At 38.9% G+C, this 15727-nt stretch overlaps 1 long non-coding RNA gene and 1 pseudogene across 1 annotated transcript; one reads left to right on the forward strand and one right to left on the reverse strand.

Annotated features, from left to right (window-relative positions):
- Positions 1–6: 6 nt before the first annotated feature.
- Positions 7–7134, reverse strand: LOC125779589 (uncharacterized). Its single transcript, XR_007423365.1, has 5 exons — positions 2006–7134; positions 1701–1941; positions 1366–1631; positions 262–1143; positions 7–164 (listed from the first exon to the last, which is right to left on the reverse strand). It is a non-coding gene; the product is annotated as an uncharacterized LOC125779589 (long non-coding RNA).
- A 3415-nt stretch (positions 7135–10549) lies between these two features.
- LOC125779849 (small nucleolar RNA U3) lies at positions 10550–10679 on the forward strand (annotated as a pseudogene).
- The last annotated feature ends 5048 nt before the right edge of the window (positions 10680–15727 follow it).

The following is a 15727-nucleotide window of genomic DNA, read 5'->3' on the forward strand; positions in this document are numbered from 1 at the left end:
TTTCAAATCATTCTGATGAAGTAATTTTGAACTGTCATTTTAGTATGGCGAAATCTGATAAATTTTTAAGATTAGTGGGATAATCCATTCACCAGCCGAAATCGTGTGATTAAGTGTCGGTCTGAACATGGTATAAGGAACGAATCCTAAAATACATCCTAGCTCTGAAAAACAATTATTTTACTTTCGAGCTACAATTTACAAAATTACTTAAATCTAAATGCTTCTGGACGTAATTTGTACATATATGCAAATCAGTACCATTGACGTCGTTAAATACTGCTTGCAAGCCTCTCATACTCTCCATCAACATATCTGTGGGTTTTGAGAGTCCTCCTTCAGAACGGCGATCAACCTAAGTATAAGACGAACAGTTTTCTGAATTGGCACAAATTCGGGAAAGTCTTTACCGAGTTTGTGGCAGATGTACCCTGCCAAATTCTCAAGTCCGTCGTTGTTGGGAATCTCCAACTCATCATTTTTTTTCAATTGGGTCAGTGGAATTTATACTATGTTCGGACCGACATTGAAAACATTTTGAAAACATATTTGTATGTTGTGGAATCTAAGTCGTTCGGACCGACAATGTGTGTTTTCGATGGGTTTTCACTGACAACTATCAAAAGCGGCATTCTCTTGCTCTTGCAAAATTGCACGATGACACAAAATGCAAAAATCCAGAATCTAGTCATACATAAATATATAACGGCTAACGGCACGAAAATAAACATGGGTTTTGGTCTGACATATTTTACAGCCATTGCAAATAATTTTCTGCGTGTGTTTGTTGTTGTGCCGTTGCACCAAAGGGAAAATTCAGCAATTTCTGCACGGTGCAAGGTTTTACAAGAGCAAGAGAATCCCCCTAATATGAGAAGATCAAGCAACAGCTGTATTTGTATATGGAATGTAAACAAATATCAAATGACAATTTAGGGCCGACAAAACATGTCTTCCAAAAACATCGATTAAACTAGAGCAAGCACCGATTATAATGAGTGGAATGTAAGTTTTCAAGTAGTTTTCAGCGACTGTGTTTTCGTTTGACAGATTTGCATGGACCAGTTTTTCCCACGAAAACATGTTTTCGTTGTCGGTCCGAACATAGTATTAGATCAACTGACACACGTTGAAAAATATCACCTGCAAAAATATAATAAACATACATACATGCTTATAAATAAATGGAATAAATTGTTAGTTAAGATTATAATTAGGATAAGAAACAGTGGTTAGTATTTCAAAAACTTAGTTTGCATGTAAGTACATATTTGCATATGTTAAAATCAATACATTTTTATATAAGAATGTTTTCTGTAGTTTTAGGTTTATAATACTATGTACGTTTAATATTTTGATAATTACCGGTTAGAGATAAGTAATTCCCTTCCAAATCTAGTGTGTTGTCGACTTCAACATTGCCTTCTTCTGTGATCACTCTTTCGTTGTGACCAAGTATATTGGAACGCAGCCTATATTTGAACTCCTGTCTGTCAGGGTGATCATGATTACGCCAAAAAAATTTTCCAAAACGTCCTGGTTTAATCGGTAGGTCAAAACGTAATCAATTTTGTACTGTTGTCTTAAGTCATCCAGCAGCAATTTCAAAGCAATATTGCTTTGGAGTATACCTGTAAATCATAAGTAAAACCAAAAACTGTAGAAAATCAACTTATCTAAATATATAGCTAGAGTATTACCTTTTTGGAATGGAAGCAATTGATGAAACCATCATCGATGACCTCCTCTCCTGCAGTTTGAGGTGCCTCTCCAACCTCGTCTTCTTGAATTACTTCAACAGGGGCGGTATTTTTCAACATTGTTGTTAACATCTCTTTTTTAGAACGAGACTCCATCCTTTTCTGTCGTTCATTAGCTTCTGCAGGAGTAGTGGTTAACGTGGGAAAAGCGCTAGGTAGCAACTTAGTTGGATTTCGCGAACTTCAACAAGCAAGAGTGTTTAGTTATAAAAGTAAAATTATTGTAATCAAAATGCTATAATTACCCATTTCAAACTGCAAGTTTCTTTCGAAGGCTTCTGGAGCGAAGTGCACTTCACAAATACATGCATTTTTATACTCTCGCAACAAAGTTGCTAAAGAGAGTATTATAGTTTTGTTCACATAACGGTTGTTTGTAAGTCCTAAAACTAAAAGAGTCAGATATAGGGTTATATATACCAAAGTGATCAGGGTGACGAGTAGAGTTGAAATCCGGATGTCTCTCCGTCCGTCCGTCCGTCCGTGCAACCTGTAACTTGAGTAAAAATTGAGATATCATGATGAAACTTGGTACACGTATTTCTTGGCTCCATAAGAAGGCTAAGTTCGAAGATGGGCAAAATCGGCCCACTGCCACGCGCACAAAATGGCGGAAACCGAAAACCTATAAAGTGTCATAACTAAGCCATAAATAAAGATATTAAAGAGTATTTGGCACAAACCATCGCATTAGGGAGGGGCATATTTTAATCTAATTTTTTTGGAAAAGTGGGCGTGGCCCCGCCCCCTACTAAGTTTTTTGTACATATCTCGGAAACTACTATAGCTATGTCAACCAAACTCTACAGAGTCGTTTCCTTCAGGTATTTCCATATACAGTTCAAAAATGGAAGAAATCGGATAAAATCCACGCCCACCTCCCATACAAAGGTTATGTTGAAAATCACTAAAAGTGCGTTAACCGACTAACAAAAAACGTCAGAAACATTCAATTTTACGGAAAAAATGGCAGAAGGAAGCTGCACCCAGGCTTTTTTTAAAAATTGAAAAGTGGGCGTCGCCCACTTATGGACCAAAAACCATATCTCAGGAAGTACTCAGCCGATCTCAATGAAATTTGGTATATAATATTTTCTTAACACCCTGATGATACGTACGAAATATGGGCGAAATCGGTTAACAACCACGCCTTCTTCCGATATAACGCTATTTTGAATTCCATCTGATTCCTTCTCTGTATAATACAATATATACATTATCAACCAAAATAAACAAATATGTAAATGACGGATAATGAAATCTCGATTATCACTTTATCATGCGAGAGTATAAAATGTTCGGTGACACCCGAACTTAGCCCTTCCTTACTTGTTAACATTAATTTGGTCCGTACGACGACAAAAATGAATCCATTGTTTTAGGACTATTTTATCTTTAGAGAAATGGAAAAATCTCCATTTCGTAGCACAATTTTTACCATTATTATTATTGCAACCGAATACTGCGCAACGCATTTTAAAAACTACTAGAGGACCCGTCCACGCTTCACTGTGGCTGATACATAGATAATACTACTACTACCATCTATATGATTTCTATTAGTTGGATTATAACTATTAGTTAATGAGATATAGCATTTTTCTGAAGCAACTTGTGTTAGTTTAAAAAAATCGATCATAAAGCATTTCATGTGTCAATAAAGCTTTGTTTTTTTGTGAAAAATACTCTTGAATTTGGGCTCAGGGAAATCCACCGTTGAGTTGCAAAGTAGGTGCTCGCAAGTTCATTATCCAACAAAAACAACTAATTCTGAGAAGTGTTTAAGTACTCTCTAATCGCAATAAATAAAAAAATATAGCTCCATCATTTCCCGCTGGAGTCCAATCGACAGTCATTCTAGTGGACTGCACATGATGAAGTTGGTGGTGATGGTTTTCAAGCGTGGAAAAACGAAAAAGGCGGCTGGAAAGGTTGTGACATCAGTCTTTAGGGATGCACGTGGTATAATACATACTCAACGACTGATTACTGAACCATTTATAATCTATTTCACGGCGTATTTGGTTGCAGTTCTTTTCTTCTATTCCAAATACATACTTAGCAATTGTATTATGGAAAATGTCAATGTTATTGGAAGTGTTTCCGCTGGCTGTACTGTATTCTCTGGGTTGAAAAACACTCTTAAGCCATTCTTCAAATAAACTGCGAGACGCACAACAGTCAAAAAACGTTCATGAATTGCAGAAGTAAATACTCTACAAAGCGCTTTATTGCAGTTCACGTATCGACCGTATCGTTCAAGACCAATAACCGCCATATTGGTTCCTTTGATGACGTACTTACAAACGTATTTTATAGATTACACCAAACTGCAATACTAAACATTGATATGAGTTTTGAATGTGAATTAGACAACAGTGGAGAATATAGTACGATCAATATGTTCTCAACTTCGATATTCACTACTCTAAGTTGAATGGTAAATGTCCTGCCATTGTCGTCTGATGAGCTACGACGATAGAGTGGATATCCATCATTTCCAGTTTGCGTTTCCGAAAGAAAAGCACGTGGATAGTGTTCCGTGCATTTATTGCAAGTGGGATGTCTGCAAGGTCCATGCGCCATATTGGTTTTCATCGCTTCGTAGAATAATGGATCTTTCTCTGCATGAGAAATTTCGGCAGAAATGATTTCATCAATTTGATCTGGTGTAACCACCATCCACCATTCAAAGAAAAATGTGTGCCTGGGGCAAACCTCTTTTTTGCAACTCAACAGAGTACATCCAGCATCTGACTGCACCATACTTGTATATAAATACATACGTTGCTTCAAGATAAAGTTCATCAAACACCGTAGCTGTTGTTTGAAAAGTCTTGCTGTATTATCGTGATGATCGCTTGCTGATTGACAGCGATCCATAATTCCACACATATGTCATCGCATCGTGGGAGTCTCATGAAGTTCTTGTGTCTTGAGCTGCCATACGTTGATGGCAAAAAGAACTCCGACCGATATTAGCGCGATGTCTTCGTTGCTTCGTAACAAATTTCAATCTGTAATTGATCACTTCGTTTGAAACACACATAAAGTTTTCACTGAATAATTTTCAATAATTTTTCCGGAATAAAAAAGTAAGCGACCGAAATTGAACGATTCAAATAATTTACAAATCAAAATATTGAAAAACAAAACAAAAAAGAAGTGTATGAAAAGTCACTTTTTGGAAATTTCCAATTTTTCGACTTTTCCTTATGAAAAGTATATGGTTTTTTTATATCTAACCCTTTCCAGATCCACAGCGAACAACTTCTGATTTCATGAAGATTGGTTCCGCCGTTCTCGAGCGTTAGCGTTACTAACAAACGAACAATCATTTTTACTTACATATGTATGTATGTATGTATATACAAAATAAAACGTTTGTATGGGAAAAAGAAAAGGGCTGTTTTAGGGGTTTCCGGCAACTTTTTTCTTACATAAGAACCTTCTCCTAATAATAACAAATACAACAAAAAAAAAATCAGCCAAATCGGTTCAGCCGTTTATGAGTGATGAAATTACAAAGAAAGTGGCATTGATTTTTATATATATAGAATAAAATTTCCCAATTAATACAACACTTGAAAACACAATTCGAATTGACATTCAAAAGCGCGGGCGAACAATAAGTCAACCGTGACAAGAACAGCTGACTGAAAGCAAACATGTGCATTGCGTAATCACTTTCTCTATCATTCTTGAAATGTTACGTTATTTTGCATTTCAGGTGACGATAAATAAAATTTGAGTTTTGGTTATAAAGTGGTTATATATTTTCGTATCCAGCACTCATACTGAAAAAAATAGAGATTTCATTATAAAATCGTTAAATATTGGTTATTATATCTGACAACGGTTTTCATTCATTTTTGATAATATGTTTTTATGTATTTTAGGTGACGATATGTATATTATTACATATATATAAAATTTTAATTTTCGTTATAAAGTGATTATAAAGAGGTTTCATGCATTGAAACAAAACTTGAGTTTTCGTTATAAAATGGTTCTTCTTCTTCTTAATTGGCGTAGACACCGCTTACGCGATTATAGCCGAGTCAACAACAGCGCGCCAGTCGTTTCTTCTCTTCGCTACGTGGCGCCAATTGGATATTCCAAGCGAAGCCAGGTCCTTCTCCACTTGGTCCTTCCAACGGAGTGGAGGTCTTCCTCTTCCTCTGCTTCCCCCGGCGGGTACAGCGTCGAATACTTTCAGAGCTGGAGTGTTTTCGTCCATTCGGACAACATGACCTAGCCAGCGTAGCCGCTGTCTTTTAATTCGCTGAACTATGTCAATGTCGTCGTATATCTCGTACAGCTCATCGTTCCATCGAATGCGATATTCGCCGTGGCCAACGCGCAAACGCGCTTGACCATAAATCTTTCGTAGAACTTTTCTCTCGAAAACTCGCAACGTCGACTCATCGGATGTTGTCATCGTCCAAGCCTCTGCACCATATAGCGGGACGGGTATTATGAGTGACTTATAGAGTTTGGTTTTTGTTCGTCGAGAGAGGACTTTGCTTCTCAATTGCCTACTCAGTCCGAAGTAGCACCTGTTGGCAAGAGTTATCCTGCGTTGAATTTCTAAGCTGACATTGTTGGTGGTGTTTACGTTGGTTCCACGATAGACGAAATTATCTACAACTTCAAAGTTATGACTGTCAACAATGACGTGAGTGCCAAGTCGCGAGTGCGACGACTGTTTGTTTGATGACAGGAGATATTTCGTCTTGCCCTCGTTCACTGCCAGACCCATTTGTTTTGCTTCCTTATTCAGTCTGGAGAAAGCAGAACTAACGGCGCGGATGTTGAGACCGATGATATCAATATCATCGGCATACGCCAGCAGCTGTACACTCTTATAAAAGATTGTACCTGCTCGATTAAGTTCTGCAGCTCGAACTATTTTCTCCAGCAGCAGATTGAAGAAATCGCACGATAGGGAGTCGCCTTGTCTGAAACCTCGTTTGGTATCGAACGGCTCGGTTACATAGTGGTTATTATATCTGACAACGATTTTCTTTTTTTTGTGTTGTTTGTTTTTTTTTTTTGATGACACGTTGAATGTTTACGCTGTGTGGGCACATAGACAAGACCTATCTGGCAACACTGTTTGTCAGTTATTCTATTATTCATTCTCTGTATATTCTTGGAAATTTACAGTTTCAACTGAATTCCTAATCCTTAGTTTTTAGTTTTAAGAAGCGTCAATTCTTGTCCAGACGCCAACGAGAATACAAGTACTCTTCAATAAATCATGCTTAATAATATATAAATGTGGTGATTAAGTCGCCACATAATTGGTGACCCCGACGACTGAACAGCACGCCATAATTGGTACAACTACAGTGTAACAACACTACATCACCTTGCCGCCCAGTTGCGTTTACGAGGCCGCGCAACTGCAACTGGCGCAAACGGCCAACGCAATACGCCACCTGTACGCCCACGGCCTCAGCAGCGGACAAGAAATCCAATGGGCGTCCAGCACCGATCTTACGGGCCTCTCCCCAGCCATCATCGAAGCGCCAGCCATCACCCAGGCGTCAGCCGCCGGCGATGGTACCACAACCTACTACGTTAGCAATTTGTATCAGCCCAAGTTGATTGCCACCACCACCGGTATATCGGCGCATTCGGCTGGTACAGCGCAACAACATGGCCACAGCCATCAACAACAACAACAGCAAAAACCAACACGTACAAATGCAATCGCAGGTGTAACAGCAACACCCCAACAACAGCGCAGTAACAGCAACAACAGACGCTACAGCTGCAGTTGCCGCTTCAACAGCTATATAAAACTTAAATCTTAATCACTATCTTTTCAACAGGACCTGTTGCTGGAGCAACGCACATAAGTACAGTACCGCTTATCTACCAGCAGCAACAGCAAGCACCACCACCACTGCCGCAAACTTTGTAGCAGCAGCAATCATCATCATGCTAGCAACAGTTCCTCCATATCCTGATGTACGAACTACCCAACTTCTAACCTCATCATCAACCAACATCACAACCTCCGACCACATATCAATTGTCGCAGGCACTACGAGCCGTCATCATGCAACACGCACAACCAAAAATGACGCTACAACCACTGCAGCACATGTCAAGGGTACATATGATCGACATCATTTAGAGTCCACAATGTATCGCTTCATCTGCAGTGAATTCGGCTCAACGCACTTTGCATCAGTCGCAGCCTCCACGCTACAGGCAACACTATCAAGTGCACAACAGCACAATCAACCCTCGCGCAGGTTGCCAACCGGCCGCCACGCTACGCTTCAACACCCTACACTTCGCACTACCAACAACGGTAACACATCGCCAACTATTAATTTACTACTGCACATCGAGTACGAAATTCCTCGTCGACAATGGCACGGATTTCGGCAACTCCGCTTTATCGTAAACTCAAAATAGTAAGTCCTTTTCGACTGCAAGCTGCAAACGGTAGCAAAGTCGGAACCTACGGAGATTAGGCGCTCAACTCAGTCTCGCACGTTTAGGCTTCTATGCAATTGTCACAGCCCTAACCGAGAACTCCACAAATATCCAATCGGTCGCTTGTAGACCCTAACCCAGACTCGCACGTTTAGGCTCCTATGCAACCGTCATAGCCCTAACCGAGAACTGCACAACAACCACTTAACCATACCAATTGGCCAGTGACAACAGTATGCCGCATAGCCGTACTCTCACCGAGCAAATAAATTCGCAACAACTACTTAACCATACCAATTGACCAGTGACAACAGTACGCCGCACAGCCGTACTCTTACCAAGCAAATGAATTCGCTACATACATCAACCAGCCTCACTGCACTAAGCAGCCGGACTAGGATCTAAAGGTTGATATCCAGCTCTCAAGTAATTGCTCAAGAAAAAAAAACATTATTTCTCCAAGTAATTTTGACAGCTGGTTACGCATTGTGAATGATACACATTAGAAGAGCAAGAGAGAATAAACAAAGAAAATAAACTTTGTGTGTAATATGTATGTATGTACATACATATGTGTATGGTAACATATATATTTTCATTGAGATTTAAGGAATGTTGTTGATGATTGGTAGATTATACGCAACATTTCAAAATGGAATATACTTCATAATACTGCTTTCAACTAATTTAGGACGAATTTGACGATTACTTCGAATTTCCTTCAAGAAACAATTGTTGATTTGATGTTTCTTCGCAAAACCAGGTTTGCCATATTCACATTTTATTGAAAAAAAGTGTTAAAAATTAGTACTAGATTTCTTTAGAGCTGCATACTAACACAAGTAAATTTATCGCAGGAAAGTTTCTTGACCGTTTCTTAAGCGTTTTTTATATGAAGTTTTTGAAGACTTTATTTGAGGGGGAGTACTGTGGGCACACAGACAATTCGTATCACATCTGGCAGCACTGTTTGTTCTATTATTTCATTCTCTGCATATTCTTGGAAATTTACAGTTTCAACTGAATTCCTAATTCTTAGTTTTTAGTTTTAAGAAGCGTCACTTCTTCATAGCTAACTTGATCGGAATCTCTTTTCTTGCTCTCTCGCTTGTCATCTGGCAGGACACCCTGATCTGTTTTCTGAGCTGGCAACAAAACACAATCAGGGTGCCGTCACCCAGCAGTTAGTGAAAAGGCGGGATGCCAGAAGGGCAGCGTTATAATTACTTGACGAAATTAGTTAGGGGTATTCTCTTGCTCTTGCAAGATTGCAGATTGCAAAAATACAACACCGAAATATACAAGGGCATGAGAGCACCCATTGCAGAATCTAGTGATATATGAGCGACTGGTTCAGTCAATTTATTGTAAATGACTATTGTGCATGGCTATTGTGAATTGGCGCACCTTCTGCATACATTTTTAAAGCTTAGTACGCAGCTCTCAAGAAACGTAAAAACTTCATATAAAAAAACGCTTAAGAAACGGTCCAGAAACGTTCCTGCGATAAAGTTACTTGTGCTAGTACGCAGCTCTCAAGAAATCTAGTACTAATTTTTAATACTTTTTTTCAATAAAATGTGAATATGGCAAACCTGGTTTTGCGAAGAAACATCAAATCAACAATTGTTTTTTGAGGGAAATTCGAAGTAATCGTCAAATTCATCCTAAATTAGTTGAAATCATTATTATAAAGTATATTCCATTTTGAAATGTTGTATAAAACCAACCAATCATCAACAACATTCCTTAAATCTCAATGAAAATATTTGTGTTACCATACACATACATATATACATACCTACGCACAAAGTTTGTTTACTTTGTTTATTCTCTCTTGCTCTTCTAATGTGGATCAGTCACAATGCGTAACCAGCTGTCAAAATTACTTGAGAAATAATGTATTTTTGAAGTTATACTTCTTATACGACGCCGGAAAAGGTTGCGATAGATTCTGGTTGCGCAACCTTCCATATAAAAGTAACGCAAAGTTGCGCAACCTCGCTCCATCCATATGAATGTAACGCAACCTTGTCTGCGAAGATGTGTGAGCAGCAAGCGAAGCGGTGACAATCGGCGATCGTTTGTTCGTTTCTTTCGGCACAGCTCGGCCGACACAACAACACAACACAATGTTCCATGCTTATGCTGTTGTTGTTTTTGTAGAACAATGTTTCAATTTTTGGTTGGTGACATATTCACATGTGTGCGCATATGTATGTTTGCATGCTTGTGCATTATTGAAGTTATACTTCTTTTTCTTTCGTTTGCCTTTCTGCGAATTCTCAACTATTTTACGTATGTTTTGGTTGAAATACTCTGCGTTGGCCTTTCAGAATCACACAGAATCATTTCTGTGGTTTTTGAAACTGACCCACGAGGACGAGGTATATGGTTTTATCTGGGAGCGTGAGATTTAAGAAAATCGCTCGCTTACAAGGGATAAAATGACTTCTGAGTGGCGATTTTAATGAATAAATTCACAGAATCATTTCTGTGCTTTTGGAAATCTATACTAATAAATATTTTTTTCTTACTAATAGAAAATAAATTTATCACAGCAATATACATAAACATATACATAATACATGTGATAAATTTAATTTCTATTAGTAAGCAAAAAATTAAAAATAAATTTATTAAGACTATACTTCTCAGGGCATCACAGCAATGTTATGTATATGTATATACATATTATGCATATTGTTACAAAAGTAGTATTAAGTTATATTTGTATTACTATATGCATCCCTGATTATGAACAATAGCTGTAGGTATATGGAATAGCATTTGTCTTGTTGTAGACATCTGGCGCCACGGCTGTCTGCTCGTCGAAACAATAGACATCTGGCGCCGCACTGTCTGCTTGTCTAGGTAAACAATTGCTGAGTCTGGCGCCGCGACTGTCTGCTTGCGTCTGGCGCCGTATAGCCGTATGTTCTGGTAATTTCCAGACGCGATATTCTAGAAGGACACGTCGGCATCAGCGAGAAGTGCGTGGCTATATAAGCCGTGGCAGCGCCAACGTAATCAATCAGTGCTAAGAGTAAACTGCTATAGTGTAGACGAGTTGTGAAATAAAGAGTTGTTGAATTAAATTAAACAGTGTTGATTTTATTTGTCAATCCAGAGATACGAACCTAACAAAGTAAACTAGCAAGAGTAAATTCGTAACAATTGGTGTCAGAAGTGGGATTGTCAAATAATCCAAATTCAAGATGGTTAAATTCGGAGAATTGAGAATTCAGCAATTAAAAAAGGAACTGGAGGAGCGTAATTTGCCGATAAGCGGGCAAAAGGCGGATCTGCAGGCACGATTACGTGAAGCAATGGAAGCGGATGGAATTAATGTGGACGAGTTCGAATTTGTTGGGCCAGAAACTTCTACAAAGGTAGAAGAGAAAGTAGAAGAACAACGAACATCATCAAGTGTAGACATGAACACGTTGTTAGTGGCTATTAAGCAAATGGCAGAAAATGCAGTGCAAACAGAAAATCGTCTGGCACAGCAAATGGCAGAAAATGCAGTGCAAACAGAAAATCGTCTGGCACAACAAATAGCTGAAAATACATCGCTGTTAAAGTCTTGCCTTACACAACAAATGACTGAAAATAATACGCAGTTAGAAAAGCGTTTGGTACAACAGATTACAGAAAATAATACACAAGTGCAAGAGAAATTTTCAAAATTTGAAGACGAATTAAGCACAATAAAAAATGACGAAGAAAATTTAAGATCAGAATTTCTTCAACTGAGTAATCGTATGCGAGAACTGCAACTGCATGGCCCTGCACCATCAACAAATAATCAAAGATTGAAGGCACCCACATTCGATGGAAGTATTCCATTTCAAATTTTCAAACTTCAGTTTGAAAAGACAGCAACGGCCAATAACTGGAATGCAGCGGACAAAGTGGCGTCCTTGTTTGTATCATTGAAAGGACCGGCAGCAGAAATCCTTCAGACTATTCCAGACTGTGAACGGGACAACTATGAGGCATTGATGAGTGCGATAGAAAGAAAAAAAATATAAAATATACCAGATCGAACTGCAAAATAGGGGTCAGAAGATGAACGAGTCATTGCAAGAGTTCGCAACTGAAATAGAACGACTGGCTCATTTGGCAAATGCAGATGCACCTGTGGATTACATTGAGAGGGTAAAAATTCAATGTTTCATAAATGGAATTCGTGATGTGGACACCAAACGCGCCACATATGCAATGCCAAAAAGAACGTTTGCTGAAACGGTTTCGCACGCCCTCACACAGGAAACAGCTTCCCTACTAAGTAAACCAGCACCCAAAGTACAAAGGGTTGAAATGGAACAACCGGCTCTGATGGAGGAAATATTGAAGACTCTGAAGACAATTGCTGCACAGCGAGTAAATACAACAGGCAGATGTTTCAACTGTAGAAAAGCGGGTCACTTTGCCCGAAATTGCAAGATAAAAGTAAACCCATCAAAATGGAAACAACCAACAGAACACCGAAAGAGGATTCACCTCAAAAATCCGGATGCCTTATCACATCGCCCTTGTCCACTGGAATTTAAACATTGCTCCAAATCAGAAGGAAAAGAAGGTATAATCGACGTGCGATTACTGAATATAGAACCTGAAGATGATTGGACTCCTCACCGCATCAGAATCAATCAGCTGGAGGACCCTGATCTTGCAAAGCTGATAATAGCCAAAGAAAATGGGGTACGACCACCAAAGGAACAAATAAGTAGCGAGAGTCCAACGGCAAAAGCATATTGGACCCAATGGAACAGCATACACCTCGTTAATGGATACCTTCATCGTACCTGGGAAAGCGAAGATGGCAAGCAGTCTCGTCTGCTGATCATAGTACCGAAGTCCATGATCCCGAAAGTATTGAAAGAATATCACAATGGACCTAGTGGAGGGCACCTTGGAATTACAAAAACTATAGAGAAGATTAAACAACGGTTCTACTGGATCGGTTGTCGTGATTCCATAGCAGAATGGATAAGTAATTGCGTAGAGTGCATGGCAGCTAAAGGTCCTAAAGCCAAAAGTCGCGGTAGGCTACAACAGTACAACGTGGGATCACCATTTGAACGAGTCGCAATGGATGTTGCAGGTCCGTTCCCAACCAGTACGGCCGGAAACAAATATCTACTGGTTGTCATGGACTATTTCAGTAAATGGCCAGAAGTATATGCCTTACCAAACCAAGAAGCGAAGACAGTAGCCGAAGCGTTTGTAGAAAATTGGATAACAAGGTTCGGAGTGCCCGTCGAATTACACTCAGATCAAGGCAGAAATTTCGAATCTTCCATTTTCCAAGAAGTCTGTACATTATTGGGCATCCACAAGACACGGACAACAGCGTTACATCCACAATCAGATGGAATGGTGGAGAGATTCAACCGAACGCTCGAAGAACATCTGCGGAAAATCGTTGATAAAGATCAACGGAATTGGGACAAGTGCATCCAGATGTTCCTGCTGGCGTATCGTTCAGCGAAGCACGAGACAACTGGTTACACGCCAGCAAAGATTATTTTCGGATCTGATCTGCGACTCCCTGCTGATCTTAAGTTTGGAACGAATCCTACAGCTGTAAGAAATGATGGAGATTATTGTTCTGCCTTAAAGGAAGAAATGAATGAATTGCATCTAATGGTAAGACAGCATACGCATCTGATGAGCAATAAGATGAAAGACCGGTTCGATCAAGCGGCAAATTCAAAAGGTTTTGAAGAAGGTGATCTGGTCCTGTTGTACAATCCACTTCGAAAGAAAGGCTTGTCCCCGAAACTGCAGACAGCCTGGGAAGGACCCTATATGGTGATGAAACGACTTAATGACGTGGTATACCGCATACAAAGAAATGGAAAAGCACGATGTAGAATGAAAGTAGTACATTTGGAGATGCTCGCCCCATTTGCTTCAAGAGGATTTGTGCCTAATCGGGACGATTAGGCTTTAGTGGAGGGCAGTGTTACAAAAGTAGTATTAAGTTGTATCTGTATTGCTATATGCATCCCTTATTATGAACAATAGCTGTAGGTATATGGAATAGCATTTGTCTTGTTGTAGACATCTGGCGCCGCGGCTGTCTGCTTGTCGAAACAATAGACATCTGGCGCCGCACTGTCTGCTTGTCTAGGTAAACAATTGCTGAGTCTGGCGCCGCGACTGTCTGCTTGCGTCTGGCGCCGTATAGCCGTATGTTCTGGTAATTTCCAGACGCGATATTCTAGAAGGACACGTCGGCATCAGCGAGAAGTGCGTGGCTATATAAGCCGTGGCAGCGCCAACGTAATCAATCAGTGCTAAGAGTAAACTGCTATAGTGTAGACGAGTTGTGAAATAAAGAGTTGTTGAATTAAATTAAACAGTGTTGATTTTATTTGTCAATCCAGAGATACGAACCTAACAAAGTAAACTAGCAAGAGTAAATTCGTAACAATATGTATATACATATTATGTATATGTATATTGCTGTGATAAATTTATTGCGAAAGCAAATGTTCTACAAAGTATGTATATTCTATACTTAAACAAATTTATTAGAACCCATCGTATGTTTCTTGCATTCATAACCAAAACATACTTAAGTCAGCGCAACCTAATTGTCAATGGTGGTGTTGGTGGTAAGCGCTTGGAAGGTCAAAATGCTAACACAGGTCCCAGGTTCGAATCCCGACAGAATAAATTTTTAATTTTTTATTTTGGGAATTTCCAAAAGTGTTTACTTTTCTGTTTACAATTTGTATGCATTTCTATGCTTGTTCTTCTCAACGCAAAAGTGTGACGTCACGAAATTGTTGCCCAATGTATTTGTTTTTGTAAGAATTGTCACGAGCTAAACCGAAAAATTAACGGTAGTACCAGTGTCGTAATCTTATATTCTATCATTCTTGTAAAAAAAACGCTTATTTTGAGATAGACGCTCTCACACTGGAATAAGTTGGGCATCCCATTATCCCTGGTCCAGACGCCAACGAGAATGCAAGTGCTCTTCAATAAATCATTTTTAATAATATATAAATGTGATGATTAAGTCGCCACAGCTGTATATTTTACACTTTATTACGTAATATTATAATATAATATTGCTTTCTCATATATATAATTCGACTAATTTGTTTATTAAATTTAAATATGAAAATGTCCATATGCTTGTATAGAGGAATTTTCGCAAAAAAGAGGAATTTCAGCGAACTGTCTTGTTATCATAAATAAGCGCTCCATTTCGTCGTAATTGTTAGCACATAAGTGGTGTTTACAACGAGTGTAAAATGTAATTTTTTAAATAAATGTTTTTTAGGTAAAAACGTGCAAAAAGTGTGAAATGTGGATTTATTTAAATGTCTATAGCTTAATTTAATTTATTTGAAGTGAAACATGTGCGTGAAGTGTGTTTAATGTGGTGAAATAGATTTTTGAAATGTTCGAACTTTGGGAATTTTTGAACTCTGAGGTCGAATATCTCGTAAACTAAGCGCATGGATAAATTGATCCGAAACTCCTCT

Source organism: Bactrocera dorsalis, chromosome 6 (genome assembly GCF_023373825.1).
Source record: "Bactrocera dorsalis isolate Fly_Bdor chromosome 6, ASM2337382v1, whole genome shotgun sequence".
Lineage (NCBI taxonomy): Eukaryota > Metazoa > Arthropoda > Insecta > Diptera > Tephritidae > Bactrocera > Bactrocera dorsalis.